The sequence below is a fragment of the Entelurus aequoreus genome, linkage group LG08 (assembly GCF_033978785.1).
Source record: "Entelurus aequoreus isolate RoL-2023_Sb linkage group LG08, RoL_Eaeq_v1.1, whole genome shotgun sequence".
In the NCBI taxonomy this organism is placed as follows: Eukaryota; Metazoa; Chordata; class Actinopteri; order Syngnathiformes; family Syngnathidae; genus Entelurus; species Entelurus aequoreus.
Window position 1 is genome coordinate 2,943,241 of NC_084738.1, and position 23,411 is coordinate 2,966,651.

Consider the following 23,411-nt stretch of genomic DNA (forward strand, 5'->3'; position numbering starts at 1 on the left):
CAGCTTATGTAAAAAAAAATATATTGTTACAGGTATATTCATCTATGACTCATTGTTAAAAGCGGCCCTCTGAGGGCAACCATAACTGCGATGTGGCCTTCAATGAAAACGACTTTGACACCCCTGCGTTCGGGTATATATTCGCACAATGTATCGGTATCAGATCGGTATCGCCGATACAAGCTTGAATTTTACTCGGTGTCGGATCTGGAAAGGAAATCAGTGGTATGGCACATCACTAACAGAGAGACAGCAGCCAAGCAAGCATAAAGTGGTCAGTAGGTACAGGAGTGTGTCGCATATCAGGAAATAATTGATGACCTCCCTTTCCTTGTCTCTTTCTCTCTGTGGGAAATCATTTTCAATCTATGGCCCGGCAGATGAAACAAATGCTCCCGGCTTGCTTTGTCAATTCGGGCTCCTCCGGGTCAAACAAAGCGCCTTCGCGGAAAAAACCCCCGCCGCCCCCGCCCGCCCACCCTCGCGCCCCCCGGCCGGCTGTCGGGCGAATGCGCTGGGCAGCCATGCTGAAAATGTCCCCTTGTCCTCCACAAAATGATACGAGCGAGTTTGTCTTACACCGACGCTTTTGTTGTTTGTCATTGACAAAGTTCTAATGGTAACAACAAAGAAGAGCCTTCATATTTACTGACATGTTGACTCCAAAGGGAGGCCGTGGAGGTAAGACGGGGAACTAAATAAGGTGCAATCAGTTTGACTACTTTTACTTAACTGTTCACTTTGTACATTTATTTTTTTAGTTTTAGATAGCAATAGATGTTTAAACGTTTATTTCTGTGTTTCTTATTTCAATTGTTTTGAATTTCAAACAGAAAGCAATTAGTTCCACCCTGTCATGATCTTTTTCCTTGTTTTCCATGTCTTGTCATCAATGTTTGTGTTTTCATTGGTTCTTATATTTCACTTCATATTTCTTTGTTTTCCACTTCCACGTGCCTCCACTTTCTAGCCCAGAAAATGATGAAAATAACCCAGAAAATAAAGGGAACTTCCCCGAAAGTAAAAGAACATTTTCAGAAACATAAGGACATTTTCTAGAATATAAAATACATGTTCCTGAACATAGGGGAAAATTCCCTAAGAATAAGGTAAACTTTACAGAAATGAAAGGAAATTTCCTAAAAAAAAAATTAAAAAATTTCAGAAAAAAAACGATATTTCCCTGAAAGAAAGGGAAAATAAAGAGGGAATTATTTAATTTCCAAAAATAAAATTACATTTCATAGAAAACAGGGGCAAATTCCCAGAAAACTTGACAGATATTGAAGGAAATTTCCCCAAAAAATAAAAATAATAAAAAGCAAAATTCCCAAGAAAATAAGGGAAATTTTCCTCAAAATTAGGGAAAATGCCCTAAAAATTAGGTACACTTTCTGTAAATCAAGGGAAAGATGGTAAATTAAACTTGACCAAAAATAAAGGCACATTTTCAGAAAATAGGGTTATTTCATAGAAAAAAGATCAATTTAGTGAAAAATAAGCAACTTTCCTGGAAAACAAGTGACATTTCCCAGAAATATTTTCTGAATATTTTCAGAAAGGCCATTTTCTGGAAAATAAGGGACATTTTCCTGAAAATAGCAGAAGAAAAATCCCCAAGAATAATGTAAAATTTACAGAAATTGAAGGAAATTTCCTAAAAAAAATAAAAATAAAAATAAAAATTCCAGAATTAAAGGGAAATTACCCTGAAAATAAGGGAAAAATAAAGGGAAATTATTTATCTTCCAAAAATATCATTACATTTGATGGAAATGAGTGAAACTTCCTAGAAATTCCTTGACATTTCCCAGAAATATTTGCAGGAACGTAAGGACATTTTCTGAAAAACAAGGGACATTTTTTCCTGAAAATAGGAGAAAAAAAATCCCCAAGAATTATGTAAAATTGACAGAATTTGAAGGAAATCTCCTAAAAAAAATAAAAATAATAAAATAAAATTCCAGAAAAAAAGGGACATTACCCTGAAAATAAGGGGAAAATAAAGGGAAATTATTTAATTTCCAAAAATGTAATTACATATCATGGAAAATGAGTGAAAATTCCTAAAAAACAGGGGCAAATTCCCAGAAAAAAATGGGAAATTTCCAAGAAAATAAGGGACATTTCCCTGAAAATAAGGAAACATTTACAGAAAAAAGAGGGAAATTCCTGGAAAACGAAGGAAATCTCCCCAAAATTGAAATACATTTCCTGGAAAATAAGTGAAACTTCCCAGAAATTCAGGGACATTTTTCAGAAAATATTGTAATACCATAGAGTTTTTTTCCCCATTTTATAACATTTTAAACAAGGGACATTTAGGGAAACATATTTAAGTGTTTTAATTGAGGGGTAAAATCGGTGCGCCACGTGCACATGACAACCCCAGACTCAAATGTTCCAGGCATGGCCGGGGTCAGGCTTCTAAGGGCCCGCCAGTGGGTGGTGGTGGGTCTTGTAAAAAAAGCGACATTTCAGAGAAAATAAGGGACATTTTCCTCAAAATTTGGGAAAATTCCCTAAAAATGAGGTAAAGTTTCCAGAAATTTAGGGAAAGATCCTGGATCCAGTAAATTAAACTTTACCAAAAATAAGGGAACATTTCCAGAAAATGGGGATATTTCATAGAAAAAAGAAAAATAAAGGAAACTTCCCTGAAAGTAAAACAACATTTTCAGAAACATAAGGACATTTTCTAGAATATAAAAGACATGTAGGGTCAATTTAGTGTTCCTGAACATAGGGGAAAATTCCCTAAGAATAAGGTAAACTTTACAGAATCTAGAGGAAATTTCCTAAATTAAAAAAAAAAAAAAATCCAGAAAAAAAAGGATATTTCCCTGAAAAAAGGGGGAATTATTTAATTTCCAAAAATAAAATTACATTTCTTTCCTAGAAAATGTGGGCAAATTCCCAGAAAACTTGACAGAAATTGAAGGAAATTTCCTAAAAAAAAAATTAATACAAAAAAAAAATCCAGAAAAAAAAGGGACATTACCCTGAAAATAAGGGAAAAATAAAGGGGATTATTTTAATTTCCGAAAAAATTTCCCTCGCTTGCTCCTAATTGATAATCAGGAGGCACCTCTCTCTCTGGTTGTCAATCAAGAAACGTCTTATGGCCAGAGTCGTCACTATAACTGCGCTGGTTCATTCCTGGAGTTACTTATGCAGATTAAAGTTATGCCTAACACACATGTCAACATTTAAAAACGAGGGACATCCATCCATCCTTTTTCTACCCTTGTCCCTTTTTGGGGTCGCAGGGGGTGCTGGAGCCTATCTCAGCTACAATCGGGCGGAAGGCGGGGTACACCCTGGACAAGTCGCCACCTCATCACAGGGCCAACACAGATGGACAGACAACATTCACACACTAGGGCCAATTTAGTGTTGCCAATCAACCTATCCAATTTCCCCAAAATAAGAGAAACTTAGCAGAAAAAACAGAAAACTTGTTTCTAATCTTTTGAGAAATGTTCCTTGACAATTTAAAAAAAAATAAGGGACACTTCCCAGGAATTAGCATACATTTTCCTGGAAAAAAGGGAAACTTTCCCGGAAAAGAAGGGAACATTCCCAGAAAAGAAGGAACATTTCTTGGAAAAAAAGAGAAATTTCCTAAAAAACAAGAGTTTCCTAGAAAATAAGGAAAATATCCCAGAAAATAAGGGAAACTTCCCAACAAATAAAAGAACATTCCCAGAAAAATAGAGACATTTCCTGGAAAATAAGGGACATTTTCCTGAAAATAAGGGAAAATACCTAAAAATAAGATAGATAGATAGATAGATAGATAGATAGATAGATAGATAGATAGATAGATAGATAGATAGATAGATAGATAGATAGATAGTACTTTGATTCCTTCAGGAGAGTTCCCTCAGGAAAATTACAATTCCAGCAGCAGTGTACAGAATTGAGATCGAATTTAAAAAGTACAACTAAATAATGGGGGTATAAATGGAAACAAAATAGAAAAATATTACAGTAAGAATAATAATAAAAAGCAACAATGAGAATACAAATATAACAGTAAAATACGAATATAACAAGAGAAACTAGGCAGTAGTGACCATGTTATGAAAAAGTATTGCACTGTTATTAAGGTACATTTCTGAGGAAATATAGGGACATTTTCCCCAAAATAAGGGAACATTTTCAGAAAAAAGGGAACATTTTCTACAAAATGATGAACATTTTACTGAAAATAAGGGGACATTCTCTAAAAATATGGTAAAATTCACAGAAAATAAGGGAACATCCTCGAAAACACAGTTCCCGGAAAATAAATTTCCTGGAAAATAAGGGAAACTTCCCAGAAAATAAGGACAAATTCCCTGAAAAAAAGCAAATTATCATAGGAAATACGGGACATTTTCCTCAAAATAAGGGAATTTTCCCTAAAATTAAGTTAAAGTTAAAGTACCAATGATTGTCACACACACACTAGGTGTGGTGAAATGTGTCCTCTACATTTGACCCATCCCCTTGATCACCCCCTTGGAAGTGAGGGGAGCAGTGGGCAGCAGCGGTGCCGCGCCCAGGAATCATTTTTGGTGATTTAACCCCCAATTCCAACCCTGCTGTTAAAGGTTATGAAAGTTAAGGGGAATATTACGGACAATAAGAGAAACTTTACCAAAAATAAGGGAACATTTCCAGAAAATAGGGATATTTCTTAGAAAAAGGACACATTTCTTGAAAAATAAGCGATTTCCCCAGGAAATTATGAAAACAACCCAAAAAATAAAGTACATTTCCCCCAAAATATTTTTTTTTTTTTCAGAAACATAAGGACATTTTTCTGGAAAATAATGGACATTTTCCTGAAAATACGAGAAATTCCCTAAGAATAAGGTAAACTTTACAGAAATAAAGGACATTTCCCCCCCCAAAAATAAATCCAGGAAAAAAAAGGACATTTCCCGGAAAATAAGGGAAAAATAAAGTGAAATTATTTAATTATTTAATTTCCAAAAATTTAAATACGTTTCATGGAAAATGAGTAAAACTTCCGGGCAAATTCCCAGAAAAAAATGGGAAATTTCCCTGAAATTAAAGGGACATTTCCCTGAAAATAAGGAAACATTTACAGAAAAAAGGGGGAAATTCCTGGAAAATGAAGGAAATCTCCCCAAAATGTAAATACATTTCTTTGAAAAGAAGTACAACTTCCCAGAAATTCAGGGACATTCCTCAGAAAATATTGTAAGCTTTTACCCTCATACCATAGAGTGCCCCCCCCCTCCCCCCATTTTATAACATTTTAAATAAGGGAAATTTAGGAAAATATATCCAACTGTTTTAATTGAAGGGTAAAATCTGTGCGCCACGTGCACATGACAACCCCAGACTCAAATGTTCCAGGCAAGGCCGGGGGCAGGCTCCAAAGGGGCCGCCGGTGGGTGGTGGTGGGTCCGATAAAAAAGCAAAAAAAGGGACATTTTCCTCAAAATTAGGGAAAATTCCCTAAAAATTAGGTACAGTTTCTGTAAATCAAGGGAAAGATACTGGACGGTAAATTAAATTTTACCAAAAATAAGGGAACATTTCCAGAAAATAGGGATATTTCATCGAAAAAATATAAATCTAGTGAAAAATAAGCAACTTTGCCCGGAAAACAAGTGACATTTCCCAGAAATATTTGCAGAAACATAAGGATATTTTCTGGAAAATAAGGGAATATTTCCTGAAAACAGGAGAAAAAAATCCCTAAGAATAATGTAAACTTGACAGAAATTGAAGTAAATTTCCTAAAAATTAAAAAAAATTACAAATTCCAGAAAAAAAAGGAAATTACCCTGAAAATAAAGGGAAATTATTTAATTTCCAAAAATGTAATTACATTTCATGGAAAATGAGTGAAAATTCCTAGAACACATGGGCAAATTTCCAGAAAATAAATGGTAAATTTCCATGAAAATAAGGGACATTTCCCTGAAAATAAGGAAACATTTACAGAAAATAGAGGGAAATTCCTGGAAAACGAAATGACAATCTCCCCAAAATTGAAATACATTTCCTGGAAAATAAGTGAAACTTCCCAGAAACTCAGGGACATTTCTCAGAAAATATTGTAATACCATAGAGTTGTTTTTTTTTAAATTTTTTTATAACATTTTAAACAAGGGACATTTAGGGAAACATATTTAAGCGTTTTAATTGAGGGGTGGGTGGTGGTGGGTCCTCTAAAAATCAAAATTCCCGAGAAAATAAGGGACATTTTCCTCAAAATTAGGGAAAATGCCCTAAAAATTAGGTACAGTTTCTGTAAATCAAGGGAAATATGGTAAATTAAACTTTACCAAAAATAAAGGCACATTTCCAGAAAATAGGAATATTTCATAGAAAAAAGATCAATTTAGTGAAAAATAAGTAACTTTCCTTGGAAAACAAGTGACATTTCACAGAAATATTTGCAGACACATAAGGACATTTTCTGGAAAATAAGGGAAATTTTCCTGAAAATAGGAGAAGAAAAATCCCCAAGAATAATTTAAAATTGACAGAAATTGAAGGAAATTTCCTAAAAAAAATAAAATTTCCAGAAATAAAAAGAAATTACCCTGAAAATAAGGGAAAAATAAAAGGAAATTATTTAACTTCCAAAAATTAAATTACATTTCATGGAAATGAGTGAAACTTACTAGAAATTCCTACACATTTCCCAGAAATATTTGCAGAAACATAAGGGCATTTTCTGGAAAATAAGGGACATTTTCCTGAAAATAGGAGAAAAAAATCCCCAAGAATAATGTAAAATTGACAGAAATTGAAGGAAATTTCCTAAAAAAAATAAAAATAATAATAAAATAAAAATTCCAGAAAAAAGTGACATTACCCTGAAAATAAGGGAAAAATAAAGGGAAATTACCTAATTTCCAAAAATTTAATTACATTTCATGGAAAAAGGCTGAAACTCCCTAGAAAATAGGGGCAAATTACCAGAAAAAAATTGGAAATTTCCAAGAAAATAAGGGACATTTCCCTGAAAACAAGGGAACATTTTATAGAAAATAGAGAAAAATTCCTAGAAAACGAAGGAAATATCCCTAAAATTTAAATACATTTCCTGTAAAATAATTGAAACTTCCCAGAAATTTAGGGACATTTCTCAGAAAATATTGTAATACCATTTACATTTAGGGAAACATATTTAAGTGTTTTAATTGAGGGGTAAAATGGGTGCGCCACGTGCACATGACAACCCCAGACTGAAATGTTCCAGGCAGGGCCGGGGGCATGCAGGCTCCGAAGGGGCCGCAGGTGGGTGGCGGTAGGTCCTGTAAAAAAGCAAATTTTCAGAGAAAATAAGGGACATTTTCCTCAAAAATTCCCTAAAAATTAGGTAAAGTTTCTGGAAATCAAGTGAAAGATCCTGGACAGTAAATGAAACTTTACAAAAAATAAGGGAACATTTCCAGAAAATAAGGATATTTCTTAGAAAAAAGAGAAATTTCTTGAAAAATATGCAACTTTCCCTGGAAAACAAGTGACATTTCCCAGAAAATTACGAAAATAACCCAGAAAATAAAGGAAACTTCCCCCAAAGTAAAAGAACATTTTCAGAAACATAAGGACATTTTCTAGAATATAAAAGACGTGTTCCTGAAAATAGGGGAAACTTCCCTAAGGATAAGGTAAACTTTACAGAAATTAAAGGAAATTTCCTAAAAAAAATCCTGGAAAAAAAAGGGATATTTCCCTGAAAAAAAGGGAAAATAAAGAGGGAATTATTTAATTTCCAAAATTTAAAATAAATTCATGGAAATTTGTGAAAAATCCTCGAAAATAGGGGCAAATTCCTAGAAAAAAAGGGAGGTAATTCCTGGAAAATGAAGGAAATTTTCCCAAAATGTAAATAATTTTCCGAGAAAATAAGGGACATTTTCCTCAAAATTAGGGAAAATTCCCTCAAAATTAGGTAAAGTTTATGGAAATCAAGGGAAAGATCCTGGATCTAATAAATTAAACTTTACCAAAAATAAGGGAACATTTCCAGAAAATAGGGATATTTCATAGAAAAAAGATACATTCAGTAAAAAATAAGCAACTTTCCCCAGAAAAAAAAGTGACATTTCCCAGATATATTTGCAGAAACATAAGGGAATCTTCTGGAAAATAAGGGACATTTTCCTGAAAATAGGAGAAAAAAATCCCCAAGAAATTGACAGAAATTGAAGAAAATTTCCTAAAAAAAAATATTTAAAAAAATTCCAGAAAAAAGGGAAATTATCCTGAAAATAAGGGAAAAATAAAGGGAAATTATTTAATTTCCAAAAAATAAATAAAATGTCATGGAAAATGAGTGAAACTCCCTAGAAATTCAGGGACATTTCTCAGAAAATATTGTAATACCATAGAGTTTTTTTTTCCATTTTATAAAATTTTAAACAAGGGACATTTAGGGAAACACATTTAAGTGTTTTAATTGAGGGGTAAAATGGGTGCGCCACGTGCACATGACAACCCCAGACTGAAATGTTCCAGGCAGGGCCGGGGGCATGCAGGCTCCGAAGGGGCCGCGGGTGGGTGGCGGTGGGTCCTGTAAAAAAGCAAAATTTCAGAGAAAATAAGGGACATTTTCCTCAAAATTAGGGAAAATTCACTAAAAATGAGGTAAAGTTTCTGGAAATCAAGTGAAAGATCCTGGACAGTAAATGAAACTTTACCAAAAAATAAGGGAACATTTCCAGAAAATAAGGATATTTCTTAGAAAAAGGAGAAATTTCTTGAAAAATATGCAACTTTCCCCTGGAAAATAAGTGACATTTCCCAGAAAATTACGAAAATAACCCAGAAAAAAAAAGGAAACTTTCCCCAAAGTAAAAGAACATTTTCAGAAACATAAGGACATCTTGTAGAATATAGAAGACGTGTTCCTGAAAATAGGGGAAAATTCCCTAAGAATAAGGTAAACTTTACAGAAATTAAAGGAAATTTCCTAAAAATAAAAAAAATTCCTGAAAAAAATGGAAAATAAAGAGGGAATTATTTATTTTCCAAAAATTAAAATAAATTCATGGAAAATTAGTGAAAAATCCTCAACATTTTCCTCAAAATTAGGGAAAATTCCCTCAAAATTAGGTAAAGTTGATGGAAATCAAGGGAAAGATCCTGGATCCAATAAATTAAACTTTACCAAAAATAAGGGAACATTTCCAGAAAATAGGGATATTTCATAGAAAAAAGATACATTTAGTAAAAAATAAGCAACTTTCCCCAGAAAAAAAAGTGACATTTCCCAGATATATTTGCAGAAACATAAGGGAATCTTCTGGAAAATAAGGGACATTTTCCTGAAAATAGGAGAAAAAAATCCCCAAGAAATTGACAGAAATTGAAGGAAATTTCCTAAAAAAAAATTATTTAAAAAAATTCCAGAAAAAAGGGAAATTATCCTGAAAATAAGGGAAAAATAAAGGGAAATTATTTAATTTCCAAAAAATAAATACAATTTCATGGAAAATGAGTGAAACTCCCTAGAAATTCAGGGACATTTCTCAGAAAATATTGTAATACCATAGAGTTTTTTTTTCCATTTTATAAAATTTTAAACAAGGGACATTTAGGGAAACATATTTAAGTGTTTTAATTGAGGGGTAAAATCGGTGCGCCACGTGCACACGACAACCCCAGACTGAAATGTTCCAGGCAGGGCCGGGGGCATGCAGGCTCCGAAGGGGCCGCGGGTGGGTGGCGGTGGGTCCTGTAAAAAAGCAAAATTTCAGAGAAAATAAGGGACATTTTCCTCAAAATTAGGGAAAATTCCCTAAAAATGAGGTAAAGTTTCTGGAAATCAAGTGAAAGATCCTGGACAGTAAATGAAACTTTACCAAAAATAAGGGAACATTTCCAGAAAATAAGGATATTTCTTAGAAAAAGGAGAAATTTCTTGAAAAATATGCAACTTTCCCTGGAAAATAAGTGACATTTCCCAGAAAATTACGAAAATAACCCAGAAAATAAAGGAAACTTTCCCCAAAGTAAAAGAACATTTTCAGAAACATAAGGACATCTTGTAGAATATAGAAGACGTGTTCCTGAAAATAGGGGAAAATTCCCTAAGAATAAGGTAAACTTTACAGAAATTAAAGGAAATTTCCTAAAAATTAAAAAAATTCCAGAAAAAAAATGATATTTCCCTGAAAAAAATGGAAAATAAAGAGGGAATTATTTATTTTCCAAAAATTAAAATAAATTCATGGAAAATTAGTGAAAAATCCTCAACATTTTCCTCAAAATTAGGGAAAATTCCCTCAAAATTAGGTAAAGTTTATGGAAATCAAGGGAAAGATCCTGGATCCAATAAATTAAACTTTACCAAAAATAAGGGAACATTTCCAGAAAATAGGGATATTTCATAGAAAAAAGATACATTTAGTAAAAAATAAGCAACTTTCCCCAGAAAAAAAAGTGACATTTCCCAGATATATTTGCAGAAACATAAGGGAATCTTCTGGAAAATAAGGGAAATTTTCCTGAAAATAGGAGAAAAAAATCCCCAAGAAATTGAAGAAAATTTCCTAAAAAAAAGTTATTTAAAAAAATTCCAGAAAAAAGGGAAATTATCCTGAAAATAAGGGAAAAATAAAGGGAAATTATTTAATTTCCAAAAAATAAATTTTCATGGAAAATGAGTGAAACTCCCTAGAAATTTAGGGACATTTCTCAGAAAATATTGTAATACCATAGAGTTTTTTTTTCCATTTTATAAAATTTTAAACAAGGGACATTTAGGGAAACACATTTAAGTGTTTTAATTGAGGGGTAAAATGGGTGCGCCACGTGCACATGACAACCCCAGACTGAAATGTTCCAGGCAGGGCCGGGGGCATGCAGGCTCCGAAGGGGCCGCGGGTGGGTGGCGGTGGGTCCTGTCATTGTAGGACATCACAAGACAATGGAGCCATATGGGGAACAGAAGGCTGTCCTGCGCTCGCCTTCTTTTGGGGGCTGCGGGCTTATTATTCCCACCGGCGGTCACTTTGAGGTTACAGTTTTTAGCATAACAACTGACGGGGGGGGGGGGGGGAGTCATTTATTGCACGACGTAAGGAGGGGAGATTTATGGGCTTTGAACAAAAGTCAACACTCTGGACGACAGCTCACGGGGGCCGGGGGTTGGGGGGGGATAATGGTGCGCCGTGGTGTTCATCAAATCAACATCATGTCAGCGGCGCCCGCTCGTTTGTGTCCGCTATCTTTGTCGGGCGCACTGAGAAGGCGAGCAGCTGACGAGCGCAGACGTCACGAGCGGCGACGGCGTTTCCAAGTGTGGGAACATCTTGCGTGCTAAATTGGAGCGGCGGTGTGACGGCGAGCAGCAAAGCGGGGAAAGGAAGTCATATGGCGGAGTGTTGCTTCAGCTACCGCGTCAACTCCTTGAAGAACGGCTTCCTCTCGAGATGCCACTAAATCTGCCATCTTTTTTTTTTATTTGTATAGTACCTCCAAAGTTGCACCTGAGGCCATTAGCGCCACCTCCGGCGTCAATAATTATTCCGCTATCTGCATGTAATGAATTGACCGTTCCCATAATCCGTCTCATAATGGCTTTAGGACACCGAAGGGTCCTCTAAAAGAAGATGAGAGCATATTGATCCACAAGATAAATGCTCTTTAGGATGTTAATAGTCTAATTTGCTTTAATGATTTCTCCCAGCACTTTTGCCAGTCAAGGACAGGATAATATACACTTAAAAAGGCGTTCCCGGGCAGAAGCGAGCAACTGGACGCTTCCTGCATGGAAATGTAGGCCATCTAGCGCGGCGTTGAGGACCGGAGGGGGAGGGGGGGGGGGGGGGGGGGGGTTGATGATCAAGCCCGCCATTAGTTTATCTTTATTTGCTTCCTTCCAAGGTGATTATCCTGGATTAATGCCTTTTGTGGAGCGTCGTGCAAAATAACATTAGCGCCGTTCATTTCCGCCATAACCCGCACGCGACTAATAAGCGGGATTGTAATGTTCTCGATTCTTTTCTGCGGCGGTAAGGCTCATGCAGAACCCACTTGATGGCCGGCTGATGCATCGTTCGATTAAATGGCAATTAGCCGGCGCCGTGTGAAATACATTATGGCGTTTTCGTCGCGTCGCCTGCAAGGTCGAAGTGGCGCGATTTTGGAGTTTCCCCTCCTTTTTGACTTCAGCTAAATCGGAATCTTGAGGATTAGCAAGTTTGTTTTGCTTTTTATTTGGCTTTTTGCAATGCGATGTAACATGCTTTATCAGTATCATTAAAGGCCTACTGAAATGATTTTTTTAATTTAAACGGGAATAGCAGATCCATTCTATGTGTCATACTTGATCATTTCGCGATATTGCCATATTTTTGCTGAAAGGATTTAGTAGAGAAAATCGACGATAAAGTTCGCAACTTTTGCTCGCTGATAAAAAAAAGCCTTGCCTGTAGCGGAAGTAGCGTGACGTCACAGGAGCTAGTATTCCTCACAATTCCCCGTTGTTTACAATGGAGCGAGAGAGATTTGGACCGAGAAAGTGATGATTACCCCATTAATTTGAGCGAGGATGAAAGATTCGTGGATGAGGAACGTTACAGTGAAGGACTTGAGAGGCAGTGATGGACGTATCTTAGAATCTAACTTAGGTACAAGCTGGCTCATTGGATTCCACACTCTCTCCTTTTTCTATTGTGATCACGGATTTGTATTTTAAACCACCTGGGATACTATATCCTCTTGAAAATGAGAGTCGAGAACGCGAAATGGACATTCAGTGCCTTTTATCTCCACGACAATACATCGGCGAAATGCTTTAGCTACGAGCTAACGTGATAGCATCGTGCTTTAACTGCATGTAGAAACAAAAAAATAAACCCCTGACTGGAAGGATGGATAGAAAATCAACAATACTATTAAACCGTGGACATGTAAATACACGGTTAATGCTTTCCAGGCTGGCGAAGGTTAACAATGCTGTGCTAACGACGCCATTGAAGCTAACTTAGCAACTTAGCAACGGAACCTCACAGAGCTATGCTAAAAACATTACCTCTCCACCTACGCCAGCCAGCCCTCATCTACTCATCAACACCCGTTGTTCACCTGCGTTCCAGCGATCGGCAGAAGGACGAAGGACTTCACCGATGTGTTTGGCGGCCCGGAGACGTAGGAAGTCAAGGTGAGGTCGGCGGCTAGCGCGGCTAGTGCGGCTAGCGCGGCTAGCGCTCCAACAAAGTCCTCCTGGTTGTGTTGCTGTAGTCCGCTGCTAATACACCGATCCCACCTACAACTGTCTTCTTTGCAGCCTTCATTGTTCATTAAACAAATTGCAAAAGATGTCCAGAATACTGTGGAATTATGAAATGAAAACAGAGCTTTTTGTATAGGATTCTACGGGGGTACCATAACTTCCGTTACTCTGACTTCGTCACGCGCATACGTCATCATACCGCGATGTTTCAGCCGGATATTTCCCGGGAAGTTTTAAATGTCACTTTATAAGTTAACCCGGCCGTATTGGCATGTGTTGCAATGTTAAGATTTCATCATTGATATATAAACTATCAGACTGCGTGGTCGCTAGTAGTGGCTTTCAGTAGGCCTTTAACGTTCGAACTGGAAAACGTTGTTATTTTTTGCAAATATTAGCTCATTTGGAATTTGATGCCAGCCACATGTTTCAAAAAAGCTGGCACAAGTGGCAAAAAAAGACTGATAAAGTTGAGTAATGCTCGTCAAACACTTATTTGGAACATCCCACAGGTGAACAGGCTAATTGGGAACAGGTGGGTGCCATGATTGGGTATAAAAGCAGCTCCCATGAAATGCTCAGTCATTCACAAACAAGGACGGAGCGAGGGTCAACACTTTGTGAACAAATGCGTGAGCAAATTGTCGAACAGTTTAAGAACAACATTTCTCAACCAGCTATTGCAAGGAATTTAGGGATTTCACCATCTACGCTCCGTAATATCATCAAAAGGTTCACAGAATCTGGAGAAATCACTGCACGTAAGAAGCAAGGCTGAAAAACCTACATTGAATGCCCGTGCCCTTCGATATCTCAGGCGGTACTGCATCAAAAACCGACATCGGTGTGTAAAGGATATCACCACATGGGCTCAGGAACACTTCAGAAAAACACTGACAGTAGCTACAGTTTGTCGTTATATCTGTAAGTGCAAGTTAAAACTATACTATGCAAAGCGAAAGCCATTTATCAACAACACCCAGAAACAATGCAGGCTTCGTTGCCATCGAAGATGGATGGAAGCAAAGTATAAAAGTGTTTAGTGGTCTCACGAGTCCTCATCTCAAATTTTTTTGGGAAACTGTGGACGTCGTGTCCTCCGGACCAAAGAGGAAAACAACCATCCGGATCGTTATAGGCGCAAAGTTGAAAAGCTAGCATCTGTGATGGTATGGGGGTGTATTAGTGCCCAAGACATGGGTAAATTACACATCTGTGAAGGCGCCATTAATGCTGAAAGGTACATACAGGTTTTGGAGCAACGTATGTTGCCATCCAATCAGCGTTATCATGGACGCCCCTGCTTATTTCAGTAAGACAATGCCAAGTCACGTGTTACAACAGCGTGACTTCATAGTAAAAGAGTGCGGGTACTAGACTGGCCTGCCTGTAGTCCAGACCTGTCTCCCATTGAAAATGTGTGAAGCCTAAAATAGCACAAGGGAGACCCCCGGACTGTTGAACAACTTAAGCTGTACATCAAGCAAGAATGGGGAAGAATTCCACCTGAGAAGCTTCAAAAATGTGTCTCCTCAGTTCCCAAACGTTTTACTGAGTGTTGTTAAAAGGAAAGGCCATGTAACACAGTGGTAAAAATGCCCCTGTGCCACGAGGGAGAGAGGGGCAGAGCAGAAAAGAAAAGAAACGGCAGATCAACTGGTCTAAAAGGGGGGTCTATTTAAAGGCTAGAGTATACAAATGAGTTTTAAGATGGGACTTAAATGCTAAAAAACATAGTATGACCACTTTAAATGATGTGGTGGACCACATAAACTGGTCTGACGGGCCACATTAAATGATGTGAAGGGGCCAGATCTGGCCCCTGGACCTTGAGTTTGAACACCTACAGTGTAGACCTTTAGGAAGTGTTTTAAATATGCACAAAACAAATGATGACCCCTTTAAATGATTTGGTGGACCACAGAAAATGAGGTTTGACACCTGTGATACACTATATTGCCAAAAGTATTCGGCCACCCATAAAATGATCAGAATTATGGCGTGGGTTTGTTTTTCAGGAGTTTGGTTCCATGGAAAGAAACTTTGAATGCTCCAGGATACCAAAACATTTTGGACAATTCCATGCTCCCAACCTTGTGGGAACATGACAAGGTCCATAAAGACATGGATGACAGAGTCTGGTGTGGATGAACTTGACTGGCCTGCACAGAGTCCTGACCTGAACACCTTTTGGGATAAATGAGAACGGAGACTGAGAGCCAGGCCTTCTCGACCAACATCAGTGTGTGACCTCACCAACGCGCTTTTGGAACAATTTGTTGAAAAATTGCTATAAACACACTCCGCAACCTTGTGGACAGCCTTCTCAGAAGTGTTGAAGCTGTAATAGCTGCAAAAAGGTGGACCCACATCATATAGAACCCTATGGGTTAGGAATGGGATGGCACTTCATAGGGCTGCAAATCTTTGGGTGTCCCACGATTCGATTCAATATCGATTCTTGGGGTCACGATTCGATTCTAAATCAAATCAACGCAATTCTCGATTCAAAAACGATATTTTTCCGATTCAAAAGGATTCTCTATTCATGGAATACATAGATTTCAGCAGGATCTACCCCAGTCTGCTGACATGCAAGCAGAGTAGTAGATTTTTGTGACAAGCTTTTATAATTGTAAAGGACAATGTTTTATCAACTGATTGCAATAATGTAAATTTGTTTTAACTATTAAATGAACCAAAAATATGACTTATTTTATCTTTGTGAAAATATTGGACACAGTGTGTTGTCAAGTTTATGAGATGCGATGCAAGTGTAAGCCACTGTGACACTATTGTTCTTTTTTTAATTTTTTTATAAATGTCTAATGATAATGTCAATGAGGGGTTTTTAATCACTGCTATGTTGAAATTGTAGCTAATATTGATACTGCTGTTGATAATATTCATTTTTGTTTCACTACTTTTGGTTTGTTCTGTGTGGTGTTTGTGTCTTCTCTCAATTGCTCTGTTTATTGCAGTTCTGAGTGTTGCTGGGTCGGGCTTGGTTTTGGAATTGGATTGCATTGTTATGGTATTGCTGTGTATTGTTTTGTTGGATTGTTTAATTAAATAAAAAAAAAAAAAAAAAAAAAAAATGGAAAAAAAATAAATAAATAATTTTTTTTTTTTTTTTAAATGAGAATCGATACTGAATCGCACAACGTGAGAATCGCGATTTGAATTCGAATCGATTTTTGTCCCACACCCCTAGCACTTCAAGTTCATACGTGACTCAAGGCAGGTGGCCAAATACTTTTGGCAATATAGTGCATACTTGCCAACCTTGAGACCTCCGATATCGGGAGGTGGGGGTTGGGGGGTGTGGGCGGGGCATGGTTGGGGGCGTGGTTAAGAGGGGAATATATTTAAGCTAGAATTCACCAACTCAAGTATTTCACATATATACATATATATATATATATGTATATTAGAGATGTCCGATAATATCGGCCAGCCGATATTATCGGCCGATATATGCGTTAAAATGTAATATCGGAAATTATCGGTATCGTTTTTTTTATTATCGGTATCGTTTTTTTTTTTTTTTAAATTAAATCAACATAAAAAACACAAGATACACTTACAATTAGTGCACCAACCCAAAAAACTTCCCTCCCCCCATTCACACTCATTCACACAAAAGGGTTGTTTCTTTCAGTTATTAATATTCTGGTTCCTACATTATATATCAATATATATCAATACAGTCTGCAAGGGATACAGTCCGTAAGCACACATGATTGTGCGTGCTGCTGGTCCACTAATAGTACTAACCTTTAACAGTTAATTTGACTAATTTTCATTCATTACTAGTTTCTATGTAACTGTTTTTATATTGTTGTACTTTCTTTTTTACGGAGCCCCTAAAGGGACATGGGAATTTTTTTTTTTTTAGACATGTATCTCGTGGCCACGAGAAAGTATCTCGTGGCCACGAGATACTTTCTCGTGGCCACGAGAAACTTTCTCGTGGCCACGAGAAACTTTTTATTAAAAAAAAAAAAAAAAAAAAAAAAAATTAATATTTTTTTTTTTTATTTTTTTTTTATAAAAATTTTCTCGTGGCCACGAGAAACTTTCTCGTGGCCACGAGAAACTTTCTCGTGCGCACGAGAAACTTTCTCGTGGCCACGAGAAACTTTCTCGTGGCCACGAGAAAGCATTGGATGCGTGCTGATGGTTTAGTGTGTGTTAAAATGGCAGTTTAGGAGTTAATATGGCTGTATTTCCAATTAGGACTTTCCCCATGTGTGTTGTGGCAAAATGTGAATGCTTGATTAGTAGGTGTGAGACAAACACTTTATCTTCCTGGTTATTGTAACGCTACGTGTTTGACATTATTTAAGACTTTATCATGCCCGGGAAAGGACAGTTTTCCTCTTCTGTGGCTGTGGGGGGTGGGCGTGGCTTGCGGACCTGCAGTGAAGCGGAGTGTGTCAGTTAGTCCCATGGTGATGTGATCAAACTTCTTTCTTGCTTGGAAGATACACACACAATTGTAACTGTTATTTCTTCCTGCAAATAATAAATATGTACAACGTGTTTGGATGTATTCATTTATGTAAAATTGTCATTAAATGTAATATTGCCTGACAAAAAGTGATACGACGTACGTAATATTTTGATATTTACACATCGCATATTTACACACGCGCATCTGACTAGAATACCCCTATGTGCATTACATATATCAACATCAACTACCTACTGTACTGTTTACTTGTTGAAATACCCTTTTTAGAACAAATATCTACCCACATAATTTATATGTGTATATATAATATATATATATGTGTATGTATGTATATGCATATATATATATATATATATATATATATATATATATATATATATATATATATATATATATATATATATATATATATATATATATACAGTATATACACGCACACACACACATATACATGTATACTGTATAGGAAGAAACACACATAAATATATACAGTATACATATATACACACAAACACTAAATTTGACAAACAAAATAACTACTATTTTTAAGAACAAGTTACAGTAATATAATATATATATATACACTACCGTTCAAAAGTTTGGGGTCACCCAAACAATTTTGTAGAATAGCCTTCATTTCTAAGAACAAGAATAGACTGTCGAGTTTCAGATGAAACTTCTCTTTTTCTGGCCATTTTGAGCGTTTAATTGACCCCACAAATGTGATGCTCCAGAAACTCAATCTGCTCAAAGGAAGGTCAGTTTTGTAGCTTCTGTAACGAGCTAAACTGTTTTCAGATGTGTGAACATGATTGCACAAGGGTTTTCTAATCATCAATTAGCCTTCTGAGCCAATGAGCAAACACATTGTACCATTAGAACACTGGAGTGATAGTTGCTGGAAATGGGCCTCTATACACCTATGTAGATATTGCACCAAAAACCAGACATTTGCAGCTAGAATAGTCATTTACCACATTAGCAATGTATAGAGTGTATTTCTTTAAAGTTAAGACTAGTTGAAAGTTATCTTCATTGAAAAGTACAGTGCTTTTCCTTCAAAAATAAGGACATTTCAATGTGACCCCAAACTTTTAAACGGTAGAGTATATATATACATGCTTATACATAATATGTATATATATATATGTATATATATATATATATATATATATATATATATATATATATATATATATATATATATATATATATATGTATGTATATATATATATATATATATATATATATATATATATATATATATATATATATATATATATATATATATATATACATATATATATATATATATATATATATATGTATATATATATATATATATATATATATATATATATATATATATATACATATACATATATATATATATATATATATATATATATATATATATATATAGATACACATATATATATATATATATATATATATATATATATATGCATATACATACATACACATATATATATATTATATATACACATATATATTATGTGGGTAGATATTTGTTCTAAAAAGGGTATTTCAACAAGTAAACAGTACAGTAGGTAGTTGATGTTGATATATGTAATGCACATAGGGGTATTCTAGTCAGATGCGCGTGTGTAAATATGCGATGTGTAAATATCAAAATATTACGTACGTCGTATCAGGCAATATTACATTTAATGACAATTTTACATAAATGAATACATCCAAACACGTTGTACATATTTATTATTTGCAGGAAGAAATACCAGTTGCAATTGTGTGTGTGTCTTCCAAGCAAGAAAGAAGTTTGATCACATCACCATGGGACTAACTGACACACTCCGCTTCACTGCAGGTCCGCAAGCCACGCCCACCCCCCACAGCCACAGAAGAGGAAAACTGTCCTTTCCCGGGCATGATAAAGTCTTAAATAATGTCAAACACGTAGCGTTACAATAACCAGGAAGATAAAGTGTTTGTCTCACACCTACTAATCAAGCATTCACATTTTGCCACAACACACATGGGGGAAAGTCCTATCTGGAAATACAGCCATATTAACTCCTAAACTGCCATTTTAACACACATCAGCACGCATCCAATGCTTTCTCGTGGCCACGAGAAAGTATCTCGTGGCCACGAGATACATGTCTAAAAAAAAAAAAAAATCCCATGTCCCTTTAGGGGCTCCGTACTTTTTCATTCAAGAAAATGTTTTTAATTTATTTATCTTATTTTACTAATTTTTTTAAAAAGTACCTTATCTTCACCATACCTGGTTGTCCAAATTAGGCATAATAATGTGTTAATTCCACGACTGCATATATCGGTTGATATCGGTATCGGTTGATATCGGTATCGGTAATTAAAGAGTTGGACAATATCGGAATATCCGATATCGGCAAAAAGCCATTATCGGACACCCCTAGTTTTAACTATTAAATGAACCAAAAATATGACTTATGTTATCTTTGTGAAAATATTGGACACAATGTGTTGTCAAGCTTATGAGATGTGATGCAAGTGTAAGCCACTGTGACACTATTGTTTATTTTTATTTTTATTTTTTTATAAATGTCTAATGATAATGTCAATGAGGGATTTTTAATCACTGCTATGTTGAAATTGTAACTAATATCGATACTGTTGTTGATAATATTCATTTTTGTTTCACTACTTTTGGTTTGTTCTGTGTGGTGTTTGTGTCTCCTCTCAATTGCTCTGTTTATTGCAGTTCTGAGTGTTGCTGGGTCGGGCTTGGTTTTGGAATTGGATTGCATTGTTATGGTATTGCTGTGTATTGTTTTGTTGGACTGTTTAATTAAAACAATTTTTTAAAAATAAATAAAAATGGAAAAAAAAAATAATAATAATTTTTTAAATTTTTTTTTACATGAGAATCGATACTGAATCGCACAACGTGAGAATCGCGATATGAATTTGAATCGATTTTTGTCCCACACCCCTAGCACTTCAAGTTCATATGTGAGTCAAGGCAGGTGGCCAAATACTTTTGGCAATATAGTGCATACTTGCCAACCTTGAGACCTCCGATATCGGGAGGTGGGGGGTGGGGGGTGTGGGCGGGGTGTGGTTGGGGGCGTGGTTAAGAGGGGAATATATTTAAGCCAGAATTCACCAACTCAAGTATTTCATATATATACATATATATATATGTATATTAGAGATGTCTGATAATATCGGCCTGCCGATATTATCGGCCGATACATGCGTTAAAATGTAATATCGGAAATTATCGGTATCGTTTTTTTTATTATCGGTATCGTTTTTTTATTTATTTATTTTTTATTTATTTTTTTATTTTTTATTAAATCAACATAAAAAACACAAGATACACTTACAATTAGTGCACCAACCCAAAAAACCTCCCTCCCCCCATTCACACTCATTCACACAAAAGGCTTGTTTCTTTCAGTTATTAATATTCTGGTTCCTACATTATATATCAATATATATCAATACAGTCTGCAAGGGATACAGTCCGTAAGCACACATGATTGTGCGTGCTGCTGGTCCACTAATAGTACTAACCTTTAACAGTTAATTTTACTCATTTTCATTCATTACTAGTTTCTATGTAACTGTTTTTATATTGTTGTACTTTCTTTTTTATTCAAGAAAATGTTTTTAATTTATTTATCTTATTTTACAATTTTTTTTAAAAAGTTCCTTATCTTCACCATACCTGGTTGTCCAAATTAGGCATAATAATGTGTTAATTCCACGACTGCATATATCGGTTGGCTATCCAGTAGATGGCAGTATTGTCCTGTTTAAGAGTGTCACAACATTGCTGTTTACGGCAGACAAACTGCTTTACGGTAGACGAAAACGTGACTGCTGTTGTTGTGTGTTGTTACCGCGCTTTGAGGACGTTAATGAAACTGCCTAACAATAAACCCCCATAAGAAACCAAGAACTCGCCCTTGATCATTCTACAGTTATGACGTCATTGGGCAGGCAAGCTGTTTATATTGTGGGAAAGCGGACGTGAGAACAGGCTGTCCCCACTCAGGTCCGCATTGAGCTGGAGGGGGCGTGGCCTACAGCTCCGGCTGAATACCGGGAGTTTGTCGGGAGAAAATTTCTGCCTGGAGGTTATCGGGAGAGGCGCTGAATAAACGGGTAAAAACGGGAGGGTTGGCAAGTATGATATAGTGCAGGGGTCACCAACCTTTTTGAAACCAAGAGCTACTTCTTGGGTAGTGATTAATGCGAAGGGCTACTAGTTTGATACACACTTAAATAAATTGCCAGAAATAGCCAATTTGCTCAATTTACCTTTAACTCTATGTTATTATTAATAATTAATTATATTTACACTTAATTGAACAGTTTAAAAGAGGAGAAAACATGAAAAAAATGACAATTAAATTTTGAAACATAGTTTATCTTCAATTTCGACTCTTTAAAATTCAAAATTCAACCAAAAAAAGAAGAGAAAAACTAGCTAATTCGAATCTTTTTGAAAAAATTAAAAAAAGAATTTATGGAACATCATTAGTAATTTTTCCTGATTAAGATTCATTTTAGAATTTTGATGACATGTTTTAAATAGTTTAAAATCCAATCTGCACTTTGTTAGAATAAATAACAAATTGGACCAAGCTATATTTCTAACAAAGACAAATCATTATTTCATCTAGATTTTCCAGAACAAATTTTTTAAAAGAAATTCAAAAGACTTTGAAATAAGATTTAAATTTGATCCTACAGATTTTCTAGATTTGCCAGAATAATTTTTTTGAATTTTAATCATACTAAGTTTGAAGAAATATTTCACAAATATTCTTCGTCGAAAAAACAGAAGCTAAAATGAAGAATTAAATTAAAATGTATTTATTATTCTTTACAATAAAAAAAATAAATTACTTGAACATTGATTTAAATTGTCAGGAAAGAAGAGGAAGGAATTTCAAAGGTAAAAAGGTATATGTGTTTAAAAATCCTAAAATCATTTTTAAGGTCGTATTTTTTCTCTAAAATTGTCTTTCTGAAAGTTATAAGAAGCAAAGTAAAAAAAAATAATGAATTTATTTAAACAAGTGAAGACCAAGTCTTTAAAATATTTTCTTGGATATTCAAATTCTATTTGAGTTTTGTCTCTCTTAGAATTAAAAATGTCGGGCAAAGCGAGACCAGCTTGCTAGTAAATAAATACAATTTAAAAAATAGAGGCAGCTCACTGGTAAGTGCTGCTATTTGAGCTATTTTTAGAACAGGCCGGCGGGCGACTCATCTGGTCCTTACGGGCTACCTGGTGCCCGCGGGCACCGCGTTGGTGACCCCTGATATAGTGTATATCGGTATGTGCTGCAATAGTAGAGTGACACGGCCGCTATTTAGCGGTCTTGCTCGCAGCACGTTGTTATTACCAAGCGCTTGTAAGCGCAGTGCGAAGAAAACGACTCACTCTTTGCCTCTCTTTAGACCTTCCCATACCCGCCCGCCCGGCTTGAAACCGTACAAATGTCTTCATCGCAGCAACACGTGCGGCGCCTCGCCTTCCCGGGGAGCCGGTCAGGTGTCGGCGCTCATTATATTTGGCCCGGCGGATTTGCATAATGCAAGAGGCATCAAATTAAATTTGCATAATTCCTCTGATTACACTTGTTATTAAATGTGAGTGACATTGATTTACAAAATGGCGCGATATAAGGTTAATGGCGGATGTCACCCCTTTTGCGCCTCTCTCTTTTC

General features: G+C 35.8%; 1 long non-coding RNA gene across 1 annotated transcript in view; it reads right to left on the bottom strand.

The window, feature by feature from the left end:
- Positions 1–10,685: 10,685 nt before the first annotated feature.
- LOC133654933 (uncharacterized) overlaps positions 10,686–23,411 on the bottom strand; it is a 60,011-nt gene continuing 47,285 nt past the window's right edge. Inside the window, exon 4 of the long non-coding RNA XR_009826908.1 lies at positions 10,686–10,883. This is a non-coding gene — a long non-coding RNA (uncharacterized LOC133654933). The remainder of the gene's footprint in view (positions 10,884–23,411) is intronic.